This window comes from Leiobunum rupestre, chromosome 11 (assembly GCF_980474605.1).
Source record: "Leiobunum rupestre chromosome 11, qqLeiRupe1.1.hap1, whole genome shotgun sequence".
NCBI lineage: Eukaryota > Metazoa > Arthropoda > Arachnida > Opiliones > Sclerosomatidae > Leiobunum > Leiobunum rupestre.
Genome location: NC_143394.1, coordinates 27,359,577 through 27,382,158, shown reverse-complemented (window position 1 = coordinate 27,382,158; position 22,582 = coordinate 27,359,577). Strand labels below are relative to the sequence as shown.

General features: G+C 35.6%; 1 protein-coding gene across 1 annotated transcript in view; it reads left to right on the top strand.

Annotated features, from left to right (window-relative positions):
• LOC149922094 (protein O-linked-mannose beta-1,2-N-acetylglucosaminyltransferase 1-like) overlaps positions 1 to 22,582 on the top strand; it is a 97,383-nt gene that overhangs the window by 37,095 nt on the left and 37,706 nt on the right. Inside the window, exon 2 of the mRNA XM_090164266.1 lies at positions 4,119 to 4,191. The gene's annotated coding sequence lies outside the window, so the exon portion shown is untranslated. The remainder of the gene's footprint in view (positions 1 to 4,118; positions 4,192 to 22,582) is intronic.

Genomic DNA, 22,582 nt, shown 5'->3' with positions numbered 1-22,582 from the left:
TAATTTTTAAAGGTTTTAAATGTGTTTAACTTTTTATCGATATAAAATGTCTAATATCAGTAAACATACTAATAGTGTTACATTTTTAATCAGTTTCAACTAGTCTAGAGGTTTAGTTTTACTTTTAAATTCGAAAAATGAGGCGAAAATACCGCTTTATTTAAATTTGCAAACAATATATTAGACTAATCATGGAATGAAAACTTTGGTATTTTTTTCGGAAAAATACGGAAAATTTCCGGAAAAAAGGCCTCGGTCATTTTCCGACTTACAACACTAGTTCTCTCGTTATAGATGGTAATCGAACCGAAAACATTATAAACATATGAAAAATTTAGACTGACATGTTTTGCTACGAGCCGGTTCTTATTATTATTTGTGATTATTCAAAACACGGCGCATCGATTTCTTGGATTACATTTTTTCCGAAGTATCCTTTTTAGTATTTCAAGTTCCTTCTGTTATGAGAAATTTTTGTTTTAGACTTCTGGTTTTTAGGGTCGTTACGTATATAATGTTGTTGCGTGTGTTCATGTAGAACTCTCTTTTTGGAAATATTGAGTTATCGATTTACGCTGTGACGTACTGGTACGCCTATAGATTGTTGTTAAAGTCATTTGGATACAATTTCAACGGTACGTGCCTCTGGAGATCCGCTTTAAATATTTTAGCGTTTGAAATTGTTTTCAAGATTTTGCATAAAATATCGCGTCCGACCCATTGTATATTCTAATAATGTATTTTAGCCCCGAGAAAAATAGGCCACAAATAGACTACCCCCGGTAGGTGACTTTCTTAAAACTCGCTTTGTATTGCGGGTATGTTGAATAAAGGGGGTTAGAAAAGAGGTAAACATAGATATTGTTACGGATCTAATGCTGTTATATTTGTATGCTAATTTTTTAAAAATTTTCTTAAGCCTTTGAAAAATGCATTAAATTAAAGGAAAATACACTTTCTAGTTTTCTCCCTCCAAAGTTGGGATTTTTGGGTTTTTCATTGTTCAATGTATTTTTAAAACATTTTAAATAATTATCTCAAAATAATGAATCAAATTATAATCTAATAAAAATAATGAATAAAATTATAATCTAATAAAAAAATTAATGAAATTATAATCTAATAAAAATAATGAATAAAAATTTAAATATAAGGAATTAAAAAATCAAAATCTAACTATGATGAATAAAAAATCTAACTATGATGAATAAAAAATCTAACTATGATGAATAAAAAATCTAACTATGATGAATAAAAAATCTAAATATGATGAATAAAAAATCTAAATATAATGAATAAAAAATCTAAATATAATGAATAAAAAATCTAAATATAATGAATAAAAAATCTAAATATAATGAATAAAAAATCTAAATATAATGAATAAAAAATCTAAATATAATGAATAAAAAATCTAAATATAATGAATAAAAAATCTAAATATAATGAATAAAAAATCTAAATATAATGAATAAAAAATCTAAATATAATGAATAAAAAAATCTAAATATAATGAATAAAAAAATCTAAATATAATGAATAAAAAAATTTAATGACTAAAAATCTAAATATAATGAATAAAAAAATTTAATGAATAAAAAAATAAATATAATTAATAAAAATCTAAATATAATGAATAAAAATCTAAATATAATGAATAAAATTATTTAAATATAATGAATAAAATTATTTAAATATAATGAATAATTTTTTTTAAATATAATGAATAATTTTTTTTTAAATATAATGAATAAAATTTTTTTAAATATAATTAATAAATTTTTTAAATATAATTAATAATTTTTTTTTAAATATAATGAATAATTTTTTTTAAATATAATGAATAAAATGTTTAAATATAATGAATAAAATTTTTTTTAAATATAATGAATAAATTTTTTTAAATATAATGAATAATTTTTTTTAAATATAATGAATAAAATGTTTAAATATAATGAATAAAATTTTTTTTAAATATAATGAATAAATTTTTTTAAATATAATGAATAAATTTTTTAAATATAATGAATACATTTTTTAAATATAATGAATAAAAAAATTAACGAAAATATAATCTAATAAAGAAGTTTTCCCCTCAAAAGTCTCACAAAAACTACTTTCTCCAATACGCAAATCGCACTGTGATCAAGATACATCCAGTTTCGTTTGGATCAAATTATTGGATAAACTTTTTATAAAGTTAAATATCATACGGTAATTGATCAAATATAACGAATTTTGGATTGCAATTTTCGATCAACATCAAATTGGGATTTCCACAATTTTAGGTAGTTTACATTTCCTTTTTTTATCTGATAATGCAAGGTTAAAATGAGCAATTATATAGTTTAGTATTTAAAAAATACAGTACCCTATGGCCCTGATAATTTATATTTAACAGAAACCCAAAATATCTTTGGGTGTAAAAGTATATAATTCTTCCAACCAAATTAAATCGTAATTTGTCAGGTAACACCAAAAATAAAACTCGTACCACTGTAAGGGAACAAATATTTTGACATAATTCCAGACAGTATCGTACGCTAAAGAATGTTGTTAATTCTTTAAATAGCGAAGAAAAAAATGGAAATTCTAGAGCCATCGTTTCACCCGCTTTATAGAATATAATTCTTTGTACTAAAAAAGTCCCAAAATACGGCCGTAATTTTTAACCAGGAAACTGAGTACGTGTGGAGTTTCTGTTACACAAAAACCAGAGCCCCGCCATATCACAAAAGATGAACCCTACGGAACGTATCATTTTCAAAAACTAAAAGAGAAAAGGGGGGGAAATGAAACAAAAACAACAAAAAAATAAAAATCCTAAAGATAAATCATTGGGTGAATGAAATATGAAGAGTCCAAAGACCTCTTTTTGAACCCTTTCATTCTCTTGGCTTTCCCTTTTCCCATTGTGTTCATCACCTTTTTTTCTTCCCTGGACGACTGAAATAATTGAAGAGACGATGAGACCGTCCTTGAAGTTTCATTTCTTTCAATGAATTAAAAACGAAAGCTTTTTTCTTTTCAATCGTTACTCCGTCAGCGATATAAGAGTGTTTTTGGAATACCTTCAACCGTATCGTAGGGGGGCCGGGGGTCCTCGTACGACTTTCACTGCATTCGTAGTATACCACCTGTTCCCGCCGTTTTTCGTGTTCCGTACGAAAAACATTGAACCTGGAGTCTCAACCTCAAACAATACCTTTAAATAATTAATAACGTGTCAGAGTGGGCTAGAAAGATTACGTTTCACAATTGATTTTTTTCGCTGAGCGAGCGTTAGATACGTCGATCGTTCTATGTACTTTTTATTTATTTTTTCCAATAAAAAGTTCGTAGAGTGTTAATCAATCATTTTTTCTTATTTTTTTTAAACAAACTTCGCGTTATTTTATAAACTAACTTTAAAAGGTATACTGTTCTAAGGGTTGTTACTACGTGTACAATATATTGGGACCGTATAACGTTCCCTAAACTAAAAATATATATAGGATAAATACGAAATGTTTCTTCTTGAATTTTAAAATGGAAACAAAGGGTTAAATTTAATTTTCGGTGGATGTCAAACTTTTTATTGATATATTTGATCATAGACTCAACATTGGGTTTCTTTAACCTCAAATTACTGGGGTGAAATCGACAACTTTTTCGAAATGTTAGTAGTTACGTGAAGTAGTGAATAGGATTAAATAAATGTTTTAAGACTTAAGTAAAACCACTTTATATTTACTGTTAAAAAAAACGTGGTACTAATTCATCTATATATTATTTTAAAATGGTATTTTAGATGATATTTCTGCTCTAAATGTCGATGCTAGAGTATTTAAGGTCTTTGAGACATTTGAGTAAATTTTTACCTTTCATTTGGTGAAACCTTCAGACTAGTTTCAAAATGGCCTCTAAAAGGCTAAATGTTTCGGTTGATAATTAGATTTTTCACTTTAAGTACTAACTCTTAAAAGTTACTCGCGAGTGGTATTTCCCCCATCATTTTTCGAGTTTGATTTCGTCGAATGGCGTCGTCCTAATTAATTTAAACGATTTCCCCCGAAGCGATTCTGTAGGGTAAATTAATGTTGTTTACATCGAAGCTAAAACTGTCTCTCTATTTGCAGACTCTCGTCCGTCGAAGCTCAGGCGCGGAGGGAGAGCGGATTACGGTTTAATCCTATTCCGAGGACCATACGCGTAAGTACAACTCGGTTACGTATATACTTCGAACAGTTGTCGTAAACCTATTTCGAGTACACATTTTGAAAGGTACGCGTACGTTTAGTGAGTGAGTGAGTGAGTGAGAGGGAGGGAGGCGAGACAGCGTTGGAAAAAAGCCGGCTTTTCTACGGTTATAACCGGCTAAAATATAAACAGTACCTTTTACTTATGTAAGTAGAAATTGTCTACAGTTATTGTCGGAAATAAGAAACTAAACAAATAAAGCGAAATAACTATATAAAATAACTGAATTCTTTTGATTTACTCGGGATATTCCCCCTAGTTTTTGTGTATGACGCACCGACACGCGACAGAAGCGAGGCAGCGAACTTTGGAACCTACCGAAAAACTGGTAAAAGTAAACCGGTGTCTAAATATGAAACAAAAAATAAACTAAATTTCTAAATAAAAACTATTAATTTAATAAAATTTTCATATTGTAATTTAAAAAAAGCCACAAAAATCTGGATTTTTTTCAAGTGGCTATAACCGGATTTAACCAGGTGGCTATATCCGGTATGGCTGGTTCTATGCCAACCCTGTATAGAGCCGAAACCGTGATCAATATTTATTGCCGGGCTGAATACAGGCGCCTATGCGCGTGTATAAATAGAATCTTAAACATTCAACGTCAATTTAGCGTATGGCGTATATCCATTAGGTATGTAGCTTTCGTGTAGCTAGCTACTTAAGGTCTTAAAAAGAACTGGACGGAAAGACCAAAAAGGGAGAATGCGGGGTTCGAACCAAATCATTATCCACTATATCACTAAGCCTAATGTCATTTTACTCGGTTCTTATCTCCGGCAACGTGGTTTTGTGTCATGCATTGCGTAAAATGAAATATAAATGTTTTAGCCGTATTTCCAGGTTTTTATCGGTATTGCGAAATTGAAATTGCGGGCTGTCCGTATTTTAAGTTCGAAATGGAAATTTAATGTTACTAAAAAATCGAGAAATAAATTAAGATGGAAGTAAATAAGGTATTCGTAGAAGTGTCCCTCTATATGCTTTTAAAAGTGAAACTTGTATATTCGCTGGTTGCGTATTTTGAAAAAATAACGGGCACCCGCGAAGGTAAGTAAATAACATAAACCAGGGTTGCCACACGTCAGGGAAAACAGGGAAAAGTCAGGGAAATTAAGAATGGACGTAAAAAGTCAGGGAAATGTCAGGGAATTTTTCGAATTTGTAAAAAGTCAGGGAATTAAATTTTATCTTGGCACTTTTTTAAGGTTATGTTTTAGACCAGATCTATGACAAATTCTATGAGTATCATTTATTTCCTTGAAAGTGTGGCTAATTTTTTCAACATTGCAATAACCTTTTTACTGAAATATAAGTTCATTAAAATTTATTAACTTCTGATTAAAGTCAAATATAAAATAAAAATTTGGACTTAAAAAGTCAGGGAAAATCTCTTAAAATGGTCAGGGAAAACAGGGAGTAGTCAGGGAATTTTAATCTAAAAATTTTGTGGCAACCGGTAGTGCATGGTCGATTTTTACTTTTAAAGAGATTTATCATATACTTCTGATTAAAATTATCCACTTAAAAGTGTCCAATAGTGTAGGGATAATTTAATTTTAAATTTAAATTTTCTTATTTAATTAAGCAAATTGTGAATTTGGCCAATACCAACATGGAGACTTAAACTTAACCGCCCCAAATTGGAAGCAATTGAAATTATACATAGCTCCCGTTAAACGATACGTAAGGTCCCAAAATCGAGATGATATTTAACTATAGGTAACATCTCGAAATCGTGAGGAGTTTAACATATACCAAATGTTTAAAAGTAGGGAAAAGTGTAACCATAAGTAATATCGCAAAATCGACCGGAATAAGTAGGGATAAAAAGTGCAATATCATATATTGGGAATACACCAATATCTATAAAGAATTTACCGCGTCAGTAAGCGAATAATTTGAACTCTTAAAAATTGAGTGGCTCAATTCGGTAGCATAACATTGGGATTTTAGCTTTAATTAGAATATCTCTTACCACGTAATGTAAACAAGTTAATTTAGGGACATAGCGATTCTAATTAACTCACGGGTTTGTGGAAATGTAACTTATTTTTAAATTAAAAATAATTCTCGCATCGCCGGCGATACGACCGGTAATTAGTCAATGCTAATGAACTGGGTTGTTTCCTTAGAGACGAAATTTGTGAATGAAACCTTTAAGGGTGGATCACTTGGAAACCACCGTGCCTCTACTTGTTCCGCTAGGTTGATTGTCAGCGCGTAAAAAAAAATGTATTTGAATATTTTTTATTGCCGGTATGCGGTTCGCATTCCACGACGGAGGAATAAGAGTCAGTGTTCCATGATAAATGTCATTTGAATTGGATCAATTTAAGCCGACCAGAAATCTTTCGCGCGAAAAAATATCTCCGTCCTAAACCCCTGGTGGTAAGCCCGCGAAGTAAACGCGCTTACGCGTTTAAAATTAAGTTAGATGATAGAATAATATAGCCATAAATATCGTGGATTGTACCTCCGCTCCCGACATTCTTAGCGCTACCACCTAAGATTCTACCTATTTCTCGTAAAAAAAAAGGTATTTAGGAATCCCTACAGCGGAAATTTTATTTTTACATTGACTCGATTTGGTAGTCATGGCTTGGTAATTTTCAATCCCCGGTTTTTTCTTTTTTAAATATTTTTATCGGATATTTTTCATTTTTATTTTGGTAACTCCGTGACATACAATCTTTATTTCGGCCAATCGTAGCTTTTTTTTTAAAGAAATAAATCTTAATACGAAGATGCCTTAATAATATTTTATCATAGACTAAGAAAGGTAAACCTTTCTTAGTCTATAATTTTATACACCAACAATTCGACGAGCAAAAATCAACCATGTTTGAACCCTTAAACCCGGTTTAGTAAGCCTTTGTTTGAAAAAAGGTATCTTAAACCTAGGAGCAACAAACACAAGGAGAACGCAGCTAGCCTTTAAACACGCTAACGAAGGGTTGTGTACGAATTTCATTGGACGAGCGTCACGAGCCTTTACGCTGAACGTTTTACGGGCGGGGGGAAGGCAATTTCCGAATTTTCCCCTTCCGACGGCAGCAGGCGCTAAAGCGTCTATCCAATGTAAAATGTACACAAGAAAATCCACGACTTTGGACGGGTTGCGTTCTCCTTGTGTGGGGTGTTGTGTTTGTTGCTCCTAGCTTAAACTAAGTTTATTTTTATATTTTACTAATCGGAGTCTAAACCCGGTTTTATGAATTTTTTTAAGGAATAAAAAAATCTTAGACAAATTATGGACCAATACGCTTACTTGGTCCATGGACAAATAAAATACTTGGCCCCTATCTGGATTACGCGTTTGTTTTAAAGCAGTGCCGCTTGTAGCGCCACGGTTTTCGATATTGGAAAGATTTCCACCTTAAATATTAGAGAACGATGTTAGATTTAATATCTGAGGCTCGTCAACTAACTAGTTTTTTCTTATATACAATGTGTAACTCCAAACTAGTGTAAGAGTTATGTGAAGGAATGAAAAAACTCAACGATTCAAAGTACACTATATAGCTTTATAGTGTACTTTGAATCGTTGAGTTTTTTCATTCCTTCGCATAGTTTTTTCTTATGAAACGGGTCCATAGAGTTTTTTTTATTAATAAACAAATATAATTTATACATTTTCATATCTGTACGGTACTCTATCGAATATTTCTGTACAAAAAAACTCAGGGCCGCCGAGAGCGGGCCGGGCCTCGGTAAAATAATAATATCGAGCCCCAAGTTAGCCGTGAGTACTGGAGATAGCGCTTCTATTTCTGGGAGAAACACGGGAGAAGTGTACCTCGTTTGATCAAACCAGGGCCCGCAGGGTGCACGGGCTTCCCTCCGCTCTTGTCGGGCCTTTGTATTTAAGGGCTTTAGGCTAGCACAATGTTTCTATAATTGCGTAACTTTGAAACGTACCATAACTCGAGATACTTGACTTTTACTCTCGGGTAGAATGTGAAGTATGGTCGCGTGTATTTGGTCGGTTACCTGTTTAAATTTGCATATAAATGACGAAGAATAATGAATGTTGGGAGGCCCATACTCGTTTGGTACAAACATTTTGCCACCTTTTCCCTCTTAATGTTTTGTAATCTCGTCGAAAAGCTATTCCACCTCGGTATGAGTGCGGATTCTTCCAGTACGAGTATATAATATCCCAAATTTTTTTCTCGACTTTAACTTTGCCATGAAATTTCCAAACATTCTTATAACCTTCGTTTCTCTAGAAAAAACATTAATTTGCATTTGAGTCACGCGCGTTCAAACCGCGTTGGGAAACTGGATTTTTCGGAACATCTCTCTCTCTCTTTGCACGCGAAACCTAAAAACCCGAATTATTTTTATTTCGATCTAAATTTCTTTACGCGTAAATCGATTGGCGGAAGTATTTGAAATAATTATCAAAAACAAAAACGATCACAATTTCAATTCGTAAGTGAAGTTATTATTTTATTTTATTTAAATTATTGTTAAATTTCCAAAATCAATGTGTCTCAAATTTAAGCAATTCCGAGTCCGGATTTTGATAGCGTGATGACTATTAAGATAAGGTAGCTACAGGTCAGGGAAAGGTCGGGAAATTTTTATAATTTGTAAAATGTCTGGGAATTTAAATTTATCTAGAAATTTTTATGATAGTAATTTAACTCTAGTTCTATAATTTATTTAGTTCCTTAAACTTTCTAATTATTTTTAAACAAGGTTATTAGTTAAACATGAGTCATGAAGAGTCATCTTTATAACTTAAATACAGGGTGTTTCAAAAGGTTATGCAAATATTTTAAGGAGTTGTAGGGGGTGAGTTGAGAAGTATGCCTGTTTTCCCCTATTTTCCTACGAGGAGTTAAAAGAGCACCAGAGAGCTTCAAAGTGTGGCCTACTACCCCCTGGAAGTAGACTGCAACAAGCGCAAAACCAAGCAGCAGGGAAATACGAACATTAAGGTTTGGATTCGTGTGATAGGTAAAAAGGACTTTGTAAACAACCAGCGTAAAAAAGTAAACTTGAAAGCTGAACAGTATGGGATGGAAGAAGGATCTGGTATACGCCATGCCAGTAGATTCTGACATTGATTTGGTGGCAAGGATCCAAGCCGCTACCGAACAGATTCGGAACACACCGATCCCTCCTTCGACGCTGTCTACTTTGTGTAAGAATTGAACGACGAAACTTCGAACATTTATTGTAACTTGTACAAAATACACGTTCTCCTACTTTGTTCTTCTGTGTTTTATTAAACTCATTGCTCATTTCTTATTTACTCATTTGTTTTTGGTTATTTATCACAATTCCCACGCATTCGCAGATTCATCGTACACCTGAAATCTCATTTCCCTGCTTCTTGGTTTCGCGCTTGTTGCAGCTTACTTCCAGGGGCTAGTAGGCCGCACTTTGAAGCTCTCTGGCGCTCTTTTAACTCATCGTAGGAAAATGGAAAAAAACCGGCATACTTCTCAACTCACATCTACAACTCCTTCAAATTTTTGCATAACCTTTTGAAACACCCTGTATAAATTTAAGTCCATTGATTAACTTATGATAAAAGTAAAATATAACGTTAAATTGTCTAGAAGTCAAGAAAATCTTCAAAAATGGTCAGGAAAAGTTAGGGGAAATTTGAATCTGAAAGATTAAATGTAAGCACGCGGTAGCTGTTTTGAAATGACTAAAGCGCGTAACCTTGAAGCGAAATATTTCCTCCGTACAGTCACCAGCGGATGTCTATCGTAATCCAGTATACGCGAAAATGCTTATAATACACGGTCCCTCGAATCTTGAAATATAACAAGTCCGTCTAGATAACTTCTTTTTGTTTGTCCATTCCGCCATGTTTTTTGCATATTTTATACCGAGTCATAGCCCAAAATTCATTTTTGTAGGAGCTCGAAGGTATATAGTTAGCTGTCGTTCGGATGAGAACTAAACTAAGGCTACGCCATTGACTTTCTCGTATTCCACGCCTCCGCTACTGTTCCCAATTACGCCCGGATCCGAATATATCTGGCATGCAAATGCCGCGAAAGATAAACTAGAAAAATGTAAAAAGTTAATATCTTTTTCAACCCAGCGAGAAGTCCCTTTTTTGCAGAAACTGTTTTTAAGTTTCTTGCCTCTCGCTCGAGCGGCGAAATCCCTCGCTGTATCATATATAATTCACTGGAATTGGCTCTGTACCTCCTCCCCCGTTGTTGTTATTTTGCGTACGCCTTATCTACTCTCCCGAAAAAGAAAAACTTCATAAAGTAAAACATTTTTTCCAAGTAGTAGATAGCTTCGACCCGGTTTCTCTTAGCCGAATTCTCTTGGTTTGTCTAAATTTTAGAATACTTTTGAAATTTTTAATTGTCGTTGGTACGTTTGTGTGCTGTCACGATCGACTGTCATTTGAATTATAAATATTTTTTATTCTAAAGAGAACAGGGTTGCCACGGGACAGGGAAAAGTCAGGGAATTTCAACAGGTAATTTTACTCTAGATCTATGGTAAATTCTGTTATTATTATTTAGATCTTTGAAAGGTTTTTCAACGTTGAAATAATTTTGTACCGAAATTTAAGTTATATCGAAAGTTAAAATTTCAGCCAGAGATTCCAACAGTAGACTGGTTTCGCTCTTTTGGGGTTCATCAGTACTGTTTAGGAACTCGGGCCTAAGGTGGCACTCTGGATGTATATTGAAATATAAGTTGATTAAGTTTATTAACTTCTGATAAATGTAAAAGTTAAAAACTGTAATTTTGGCTTTAAAAAGTCCGGTAAATAACTTAAATGGTCAGGGAATTTGAATCAGATAATATTGTGGCCACCCTGTATAATTTTATATTTTTGACTACATTTTCAATATATTCCTACAACTGAACCAATTTTTCGTACGTTAGCCGTTGCAATTACCTGTTTTGATTTAGATATACCAAAACGTAAAAATTTGAAAGCATTTCGAACAAAATTACGTTAGTTATCATTTCACGCAGACTCACGCCCAATAATTTTCCACCTTATTAGAATTTGTCGCTCGCACAGCCAATTATTTAACCAAATTTCCTTTAAAAACCATGGGTTTTCACGTATTAGAAACGTATATTTTTATCATTTCTGTACAATTTTTAGTTTATTTTTCCTTTACTTCCCCAAAAAAAGCTATAAAATCCTTTAAGTCGACAACAAATTTTCTGTTTCCTATAACTTTGTTTTTCATCTTGTATTTTAACTAAAACCGATCGATTTTAAATACAGGGTGTTTCAAAAGGTTATGCAAAAATGTTAAGGAGTTGTAGAGGGTGAGTTTAGAAGTATGCCTGTTTTTTACATTTGCCTACGATGAGTTAAAAGAGCGCCAGAGAGCTTCAAAGTCTGTCCTACTAGCCCCTGGAAGTAGGCCGCAACAAGCGCAACACCAAGCCGCAGGGACTTTAAAGACTGTTTAAGTTTACTTTTTCACTCTGGTTACGTCGATTTGTTTACCAAGTCCTATTTTACCTATCCCACGAACCCAAACCTTAATGTTCGCGTTTCCCTGCTGCTTGGTTTTGCGCTTGTTGCAGCCTACTTTCAGGGGCTAGTAGGCCACACTTTGAAGCTCTCTGGCGCTCTTTTAACTAATCGTAGGAAAAAGAAAAAAAAACAGGCATACTTCTACACCCTGTATAGTCAATATGATAAGAATTCTCGCCACTTAACACTTTTTATCACTGATAAAGAGCTAATTGTCTGGTTGTTCTAATTTTAAGAATTGTAAGAATTTTTTAGAAGTAGTTCTCATTAAGAAGCCAAGGTGCCAGCTTACTTAAAACATACAACAATTAAATATTTTAGTACTTAATAACATTTACGCAATTTTTATGAAATAGACGATGTTTTTTCCGTACGTAAATTTTAAAAACTCAATTTAGCTTTTATCAGATCAAATGAAATAGTTAATAAAAGCCTCGACGTGTCTGAGTATTTTAGGAAAAATAACAATTTATTATTATAATTGAAAAAAAGGACGCGAGCCAACAATTGTCTTTTAGAAAAATAAAATTGAACGCGTGAGTCCCCAAGAAGTCTATTGTTTTTCTAACAAGCAAGTGTCGCGGCACTTCGAAGCCATTTTTAGACGACAGGGCGAAAAGCGGGCCTAACGTACGAGGGTTCTGTTCCATACTCTGGACTCCATCCGGGTTTATTTACTAAATTTGGCGAAAAAGAAAAGCTTTTTGTTAAACAAACTAAAAAGGGAACGCCGTTGCTGAACCCAAGTAGCTTTTCAAGTAAGCGGCTATCTTGAATGGAAAAGACGAGAGGGGCCTAGAATGCGCGCTTTAAAGAAGCCCCCCTCTGCCCCGGAGGAACGCTATATAACAGGCCTAAAGGGCACGATGAAAAAAAGGTTTCGCGTACTATAAAAATAAGCGAAACCAAACTGCGCAAACACAACGCCGAAAAACAAAAGGCAAACAAATTAAAACGCCACAGACTCGAGTGAGGGGATGCTTTAGGAGTCACCTGCTAGCGTCAGACAGAAAATCTTTGTTTATCCAAAGGAGAAGATAAAAAGCTAGCCTTGTATTTCGTAATTGTCGGAATAGCTTGGTATGGGAAGAGCGGATACTCGCCTAATTTTCCGACTTTAAACAAACTCTTTAACTATACTGAGCCAGCGAAAACGGGTTTCCAATTTTAAAATTTCAGCGACTAAAGAGTAATAGCGTTTTCTATTTGATTGCTCAAGATTCGCTCTGAATCTGTCTCTGACGTCATAGATCTCGCCCCAATCGACTAGAGTAAAACCGCAAATGGAACATTCCATGAACATATTCCCGCGATTTGTTGTTTTTCGTTTGCTTGTAATTGGAATTTTCGCGTCTTGGTATGCCAGTTTGCCAAAAAATCTAAAAGGAACACGCGAAAATTTGCTCCGATCTCGATCTCGATCCGTTGATCTGTCGAAATCGGCAGATCGGTTTTGGGCGATCTCGGAGCACCCGAGAGTGGGAAATGGAACACGCGAAACTTGATCGGAGCAGATCCGAGCCCGCTAATGGAACATAAAATGTTGATCAGAGCGATCTAGAGTGCTCGAGAGCAGTCAAATGGAAAACGCTATAAGTTTCATATATAGATTTCCGGAATAGAAACTGAACTACTATATATTTTTATCGTTCATTTGATGATATGGGCTTTCCGAAAATGTAACTCACTTGATGAAATGCCGTCGTTAAGTTTATTTAATATTAAAATTAAATTTACGTGCAGTGCCCCGCTGTGGCTTCTATTTTGAACGATAATTTTATCGCGCCTAGTTTGTGACGTCATGGACTATGGTTCTGTCTGAATTTTTCCCACTACATCCGGTAGATTATGCAGGGTGTTTCAAAAGTGTATGCAAAAATGTGAAGGAGTTGTAGGGGGTGAGTTGAGAAGTATGCCTGTTTTCCCCCATTTTCCTACGAGGAGTTAAAATAGCGCCAGAGAGCTTCAAAGTGTGGCCTACTAGCCCTTGGAAGTAGGCTGCAACAAGCTCAAAACCAAGCAGCAGGGAAACGCGAACTTTAAGGTTTGGTTTCGTCTGATAGGTAAAAAAAGACTTTGTAAACAAATCAAGGTAACCAGCTTAAAAAAGTAAACTTAAACAGTATTAAAAGTCCCTGCTACTTGGTATTGCGCATACTTCTCAACTCACCCCTCACAACTCCTTAAATTTTTTGCATAACCCTTTGAAACACCGTGTATAGTCCCCACTATCCTACCAAAATGATTCTTGTAATATCAGTGCTAGATAAGTGTGAGCGCGTGTTTTTAAAACTATGTAAGCACCCACGTACAAAATTCAGTAGTAGAATCTCATAATTCTATAGGGGATTTTTCGGATTCGTCCACGGAATTAGAAGCGTCTAGATTTTGTATCTATGTTGGGGATAGCGGCCAATGATAAATAACGTGTAGTCAATAACGTCCACCACAACGCTAAAATTCAAATTGTATTGGCTGTTCTACTAATTATTTCGAAATAACTACGAAGTGAAAAGCAACGAAACTTTATATTTGGGTACTTTAAACGTAAGCGCTTCGTTTAATAACAAGATTAAGGCGGTAACGAATATTTTGCAACTTACTCTTTAAATTTGATTTCTTTTGCTGGCATTGTCCCTTGACTTTTCCCTAAAAGGTTTAGAACGGGCCTTTTTTATTTTTATTTCCTGTTTGGTGAAGGTGACCACAAATTCTATATTTTATAAATTTTATTATATCTGACTATTATGATTAAACTTTCGTATATATTTCTACTATTCAGGATTTCTTAGTAAAAGAAACTACAAAGCTGGAATAAATTTTATCAAAAATTGTAAACGTCAGCTAGCTCGTGATTCAGATTGAAGCGTAGAAACACTCGCTCATTCAGGCGCTTACAAATGCTTACCTTTATAAAATCGTTTTTCAAACATAAATATTCAAACCTATATTTTGTCTGTAATCTGAACAAATTGACAATTTCATTATTGTCCTTCGTTTAAAAACATTTTTTTTAAATCCACTTCAAATTTCCTGTTATTCCTATAAGAAGTGTCGGTCTACCCTGTGGTTACCCTGCTTATATTATAAACTTCCGCTACAACTAAATATCTTAACTATTAAAATACTTCTCTCGCTAGATATTTATATAATATACTTCTGGTCATACTGATGAGTCTACATTCGCTTATGCTATTTTTTATTTTGTTCAAATACGACCTTACACAATTGATGTAATTCGCGTTGTCCATTCTTGTAGATTGGAAATCTTCGGTAGAAATTACTCTAAAATGTGGCCGGAAAATTTTGGGAAGTTAGTTAATTACGATCTTGAACGAGGAAAACTTAAGCCAAATTTAAAAATGGGTGAGATTAGGTATTTCAGTCGGAAGTTGATTCGGAAAAATATACTCTACAGTCCGGTCTAATGAGTTAATTCGGAAGCTAATTGAAAGCTTTTATTTAGTATCTGGCCAATATCAATACTCTTTCCACTTTTTCAAACTCGAGCGTTTGTTTTATTTCAAGGTCAGAGGTGTGAAAGCGGGAATTCCGTTCTCCGGAAAGTACTTAAAAGACGTGAGATTTTTCACCCCTAATGGCCTTAAATTTCCTCATGGTCAAAAAAGATCTAAAAATCAACGACGTTGTTGAAGATATACATTACTATGTTATACAATACAATAGAATGGATTGAAATATCGTCTGGAATATATCACCGCCCTGGCGGATAATTATGAGAAAAACACGCGCACTGTGCGTAGCAATGGTTGTCTCTGTGTGTGTTCATTACTTCCTCGTGAGTACCATTTCCGGTACTTGGCGCGCCAAGAAATAAGACAAAGGACGCCGCTAAGGTTCGCGCGACGGACACAATGCTTTCTTTTGACTTTCTTACACGTATAACCTTTTCTCCCTCCGAGAGTCTGTTGACCTAAGATGTGTCTGAAGAGTGCGAATCTGTATGTAGACACCTCGGGGCCAACTTGTGGTAACTCGATTTACCAATAAAATTCACGTCGAAGCTTCTTATTGGATTTTTATCTAACTGGCATTCCAAAATTTGGTTATTATTATCACGTCAATATGGTGAATATCGTTATTTTCTACGCAAAATATGTTACCTTATTTTCTACAGAGAATTTCGTAGGCCTTTGAATTATTTAGGGTCTGTAAAGTTTAAAAATTTATAAAATTTTTGACTGTTCTAAGTTTTCCCCTGATAATGTATAAAAATTTCAAGTAGTAGCGGCTCTTTGAGGCTCAAAATTATTAATTTTCCAGGCGGCCCTAATCACGAGAAATAGACTTAGCCAAATATTTTCGAACGAGACGGTTCCAGTAAATATTTGCTTAACCGCTATACAAATAAACACAAAGGCCTATAGGCATTTAAAAATATTTTGACATAAATTCTCAGAATAACGGTTATGGACATAAATGTAAACATTCGTTCGAATGCGAGTTACCGTATATTCGTTCTCAGGTAGCGCCATTCTTCCAAAAGACGTAGATATTACTTATTTCCAGACGTGGCTCGCAATTCCAAATATTAGGAATGAAAGGAAGAAAGGTAAACGTCGGGGGCATTCAGTAGGGGCAGCTAGTCACCTTCACCTTCCGGAATATGCATTCGAGTCAATCCAACGCGTTTTACTTTCGTTTCAATGGCTTGTCGTTGTTCTTCTTTCTACGGTATTAAACCTCTCCATCCCATAATAGTATCCTCTCTCGGCGGCGGCGGCGACGGTGGGGTGCGATATCCCATTCTCGGGATCATTAAGCGGAAGAGGGGTCATCTCACCCACCATCGCCTCATCAAACAGAAATCTGAAACTTTTAACCCGGCCCTCAGCCCTTCCTGCCAAATCTCTTCTCTGCATGCTGGGTATTACGACGATGTGTTCGCTAATGCCCACAGCGAGTTATTTTAAGTCTCGTATTTTCGAAGCGAGTGACTCGGAAAGTTCATTTACGGCGCGGAATTGTTTGATTTGACTTCTCGCGGTGACTCTTCTTCGACCGTGTATGTTTTAAACGTGACGCTATTTAAATTAATTTCAATGTTAATTTGTAACCGAAGCTGCGTTAAAGGTCGTCTGGTGAGTATAAGTTTTTATATTTTGATTCTATACTTGATTCTGTTTATAGCCTAATTTAAGTGGCGTTAAGCCCGTACTAGAAAACGTGATTTATCTTGTACAGTCTGCACTACTGCTTGTCGTCTAATTATTCGTTACCGCCTCAATTTTGTTATTAAACGAAGCGCGTACGGTTAAAATACCCAAATATAAAGTTTCGTTGCTTTAGATTTTTCTTAGTTAATTAGAAGTAATTAGTAGAACGACCAAACCATTTGAATTTTAGCGTGGTGATTGATGTCATTTACTCTCCGTCATTGGCCGCATCCCCAACATAGAGTTTAGACTTGGATCTAGCAAGAATATTATAAGAATTATCTTGGTAGTATAGTGGGAACTATGTAACCCACTAGATGCAGTGGGAAATATTCTAAAAAATCCGTAGTCAATGACGTCACAAACTAGGCGTGGTAAAATTATCGTTCAAAATAAAATCCGCAGCGGGGCGCTATACGTAAATTCCATTTTAATTTTAAATAAACTTAACGACGATATTTCATCAAGTGAGTGACATTTTCGGAAAGCCCATATCATCAAATGAAAGAAAAAATATAAAGTAGTTCAGTTTCTATTCCTAAAATCTATATGCAACTTACTCTTTGACCTCTCTCATAATAGAGACTAAGAGGTACGTTAAAAAATTTAAGGACAATTCGTAGAGCCGGTAAAATAAATGAGTTTCAACTATCGCACTGCCATCTATCGTCTTTACAAATAACTATTAGAAATTGACTTTTCGCACAGTGGCGTAGCTGAAAACTCTGTGCCCCCCCCCCCCCCCCCGCAAAAATCTCGATCGGGGCCCCTTTTAAATTTTTTTATGGTGAGTAGGGCCCCCGAAGCTCGGGGCCCTGCGGACCATCAGCTACGCCACTGTTTTCACAACTTAATGCGTAAACTGACGTCATAGTTCATCGAGGTCACGCTTACGTATGACGTAAAAGTACCATCCTTGTCTGCTTTTTCGTTTTTAACATTCAGTCATGAACGAATTACGTATATTTAAAAGAAACTTCACAATTTAACTTCAAATATCAGGAAAACTTTCAAAATGTTTTCTGTTGTTCCTTAATCTCTACACTGACTCTATTCAACCGCGATTTTCGGCCACATACTGAACGTATCTAAAAATCGTCACACGGCCTGTTTTTAACGTAACTAGCGCCAATCACCTCTAATTCCTATCAAACCTGGTGCGGAAATATGATATTCGTTGATACTCCCTTTAACTCTTTAAATCGGAGGTAAATAGCAACTATACGTAATCATTTTATTTTTAATTGGAACGTTATTAAATTAGTTAATTCTAATTTATATTCCTAGAATTTAGCTCATTTAAACTTTGAATAGACATTTAAGTTCAGATAGTTGTAATTACATAAAATATCTTTACAGCTAATTCTACCATGAACAAATCAAATTATTTAATCCATGATTCTACTAAGGAAACATAAAGATAAAAAAACTTAATTCACAATATAACCCTAAGCTAGTTAAATCTTTAAAGCAATAAAATCGACGCACTTTTAGTTTCAAGCGAGTTAGTTTGTATGTAAATAATTTTAAAAAAAACGAGCAACGAAGGAATGAAATGACTCCTAATAGTCATTCGCAATTTAGACGAGGCACTTTTATATTTACTGCGAGGAATTAAGTAAAATGAGAAAATCAGCCCGAAATTGGGCATTTGTGACTCCGGCCTTTCGTCCCCGACTCGAATTAACAAGACGACGCCAAGAGTCGTGTTAATGACGCCGCGTTTTGATAATTACAATTAACACCCCATTAATTTATCTCGCGACTTTTATTACTGGAAATTAGGGACTCTTTCGTATATACGACCATATTCGCAGAAATAAAATCGGACCAAAAATATCATACCCTTAAAAACGCGTGAGGGTTGTACAATACCTGAAAATTGATTTTGCAGATGTGTTTTCACGCAATGCGTGTTCTCTAAAACTCTAGAATGTTTGTTCAGATAAAACGTTGCTGCAACCTAGGAGCAACAAACACAGCACCCCACGCAAGGAGAACGCAACCCGTCAAAAGTCGTGGATTTTCTTGTGTACAGTTTTCATTGGCTAGACGCTTCAACGCCTGCTGCCGTCGGAAGGGGAAAATTCGAAAATTGTCTTCCCCCTTTCCGTAAAACGCTCAGCGTAAAGGTTCGTCCAATGACATTTGTACACAACAATGCGTTAGCGTGTTTAAAGGCTATCGGCGTTCTCCTTGTGTTTGTTGCTCCTATAGGTGCAACTATAGCAACTGTTTCCGGAAAATATTCGACGCCTATATGGGGTACGTTCAGTAACGCAAATCTGAAAAAAAAACTTTTTTCATGGTGTTAGCTTGATGAGCGTTTGTCGTCATAGTGACGTAGGAACGAGGGGCTGATCACTCCGCGTAATCGGTGTACAGAGCCGTACCTTTGACTGTACTAATGGAATTACGCGTAATATTTGAAGTCCCTACCTTTGGCAGTGCTAATCTAAGCGTAATCCGGTGTACAGAGTGGTTAGCCCCTCGCGTAGGTAGTTACTGAACGGTGTTATTTCTAGTCAGCGAAATGTTAAGGGGCCCCGAAAATCAGAGGAAGTGAAATATATTATTTTCAATAATTAAAGAGTTGGTAAATGACGAATTTGTTGACGACCATATTCTTTATTGTTGCAATGATTAGTCTTTTATTAAAAAAGCGAAAACGGCCATTGCAGTAGCTGAGGCATTACAATTAAATGATAGGCCTTTGAAGTCAAGACATCAAAAAACCTTCTCTCCGAGATGGTTTTTTTTTATGAGCATCGGATGAGCATCGTGACGTCAAATCGGAAACGCGAAAAATCGTACAGTAACTAAATGTTGGCATCGATTACTCATCGATGTTTTTGATGAGCGTTACTGAACGTACCGAGGGTGGGAAATGTTTTTCCCCTTAAAGGGGCGTAGTGAGTGTGCCTGTGATTTTACGGGAGATTCTTCGCCCCTTTACTAGCTTCTTCGCCCCTTTACTAGCTTCTTCGCCCCTTTACTAGCTTCTTCGCCCCTTTACTAGCTTCTTCGCCCCTTTACTAGCGTCTTCGCCCCTTTACTAGCGTCTTCGCCCCTTTACTAGCGTCTTCGCCCCTTTACTAGCGTCTTCGCCCCTTTACTAGCGTCTTCGCCCCTTTACTAGCGTCTTCGCCCCTTTACTAGCGTCTTCGCCCCTTTACTAGCGTCTTCGCCCCTTTACTAGCGTCTTCGCCCCCCCTAGAGAAAGTACGATAGATTCCACACAGAAAGGCGTAGTTTAGCTTCGGTACATCAAGAGGCTGGTCTCCTATTCTCCGTTAACCTTCGTAGGTTCTTGGTGTTGTGAAAATGTCCGTCTTTAAAGGCGACGTATAAGCCCCGAAAATAAACTTAATAGCTCGGAGCTCCACCCGTTATAAACAAAGTAGGAAAATCCTCGCCCAAATTAATGGTGATTATGTACGCAAATGACCATGTTGATGTTTGCCGATGACCCCTTCATATAACGTCATACTGGCTCTTTTAAAATCGTTACAGTCGCTGAAGGTCGCCCCTGTTCCGTATATTTCGAGAATGACCGCTGACGCCTTTAGCTCGCTCAGTTTCTACCGCGATAGACTTCACCGAATCCTCCGCCCCCGTTTTGCTATCCGTTTATTTCGCCAAATCCGAGGGGGTCAAATATTTCGGGCCCCCTTGCGTACTTCTCATCCTATTTATGGGGGGGGGGGGCAAAGCGGGATTGAATTTAATTCCATCAACTGCGAATCAGAATCTTTCGCTTGGCAGAGTTTGCAACGCTCCTTTCTGGGCTTAATATGTTTAGTCGCGTCTCTCGTTTGGGCAGACGCCTGGAGTAATTTAGTTTTGAGACTTTGCAGTATATTAAGTTTATTAAAACGATGCCGTGCCGGGTTGTTAGGCCAATTTAAAGCTCCGAGAGTTAAATTCTATTTGACAATAAACTCTTGGATTTGTACTCACTCGAGCTTCGCTCCGAGAAGGCCACTTATGTCTAATCGCTAGTAGATATTTAAATGCCCACTATGTAGTTTGTTAGTTCTTAACACTATTACTCTTATAAGTTTTAGCTCGCCGTTTTGGAATATGGTGTTTCGAAAGAACTATTTGAAGTTTACAGCCTTCGGTTAAACCAGGAATCCATACCTCTACTTGGAATGCTTATCCTGCCGTATCGCGTATAGTAAGATCACTCTGACGGCTTTGGCCCCGCCTACGACTGATAAAATCCCCTCTCACGTTGTTGTTTGATAAGTTAACATAGTGACGCAGGGTTGCCACGGTACCTGGAAAACCTGAAATTCCTGGAAAAGTCAGGGAATTTGAATATGGGTATAAAAATCAGGGAAAAGTCGGGGAATTTTAAAAATTAGTCTAAAAGTCAAGGAAATGTCAGGGAATTTAACTTCGGGTGCAAATAGGAAACTTTTAATAAAATACAGATTAAAAATACAAAATCTTGGCACCAAAATAAGTCAGGGAAAATCTCAGAAGATGGTCAGGGAAAACCTAGAAAATTCAGGGAATTTGACTGTGAAAAAACTGTGGCAACCCTGTGACGTCAATAAAACCGTCGGCCACATCGAGACGAAAATTAAAAAAAAAGTTTCTAAGTTATTTGTCATTTTTTATTTATATATATTTTGTGTAGTATCGCCTGCCAGCGCTCCTACCGAGAACGTCGCGAAACCTTTCCACCCAAATTCAAATAACTTGCTTAAAAACGTAAGATGAAAGAGCTAAAGATATTGGGTCTTAAGTTATTCGTTTATTTTGGGCACGTATTTAGTATTTGGGCGGATATCTTTCCAATATTCGACAACATGGCACCGCAAGTGCTGACTAATCAAGCTTGCTTTCCTAAACGTGTGCTAAATACTTCACCATAAAAGTTACCAAACTTTTAATCAAGAGTCTAAATATAGATGTTAGACTAAACGTACCCGAATTGAGCTCGTTGGACATTTAATTAAATATCGAACAACCAAAAGGGTGACTTGGAAGGAAAAAAAAGCGCTTCGAATTCTGTACTAAATAACCCCGTAATTAATAGTATAAGTTTATATCTTTTTGCAAATTGCCAAGTTTGGCGTTGGGGAAAACTTTAATCGGTTTTAATCTTAACGTGGCGAGGCAGGAAGCTAATTTCCTTCTAGCCTTTCTTTCAAATTCATTGTTGTCATTTCGTAGTGAGGGAAAAACTAAAGTCTTTTCTTTTCAATAAGGTTTTCTTTATTTTTTCGCTTACGAAAGAGTATCCCCCCGTTTTCAATGTATGGAACTATATAGATAAAAAGTGTATAAACCATAGGCAGATTAGGACGAACTTGTGACACGTTAAAAAAAAAGCTGGTCCCGATTTTTGGTGTTGGCCGCTCGCTAAAGTGCCTGAAATGTCCTTCGGGGAATAAAATAGTCCAATGTCTTATCACGAGCGTAGCAGGCCGCCGACACATCGCCGGATTCGGCTCATTAGGGAGAATCTTCTATATCCCCTTTGGTGGCCAAAATTCCACTCGCTACTTTTAAACTTTATTATTTTTCGAAATCTCTCGATTACATTTTTTCGCGTTTTTCTTCATAAAAATATATTTTGGGATTAATATATTTGATGTGGGTTTAATTTCCCCCGCGCTTATTAACTTTGGCCTGATCTACATCTCGATTCGTT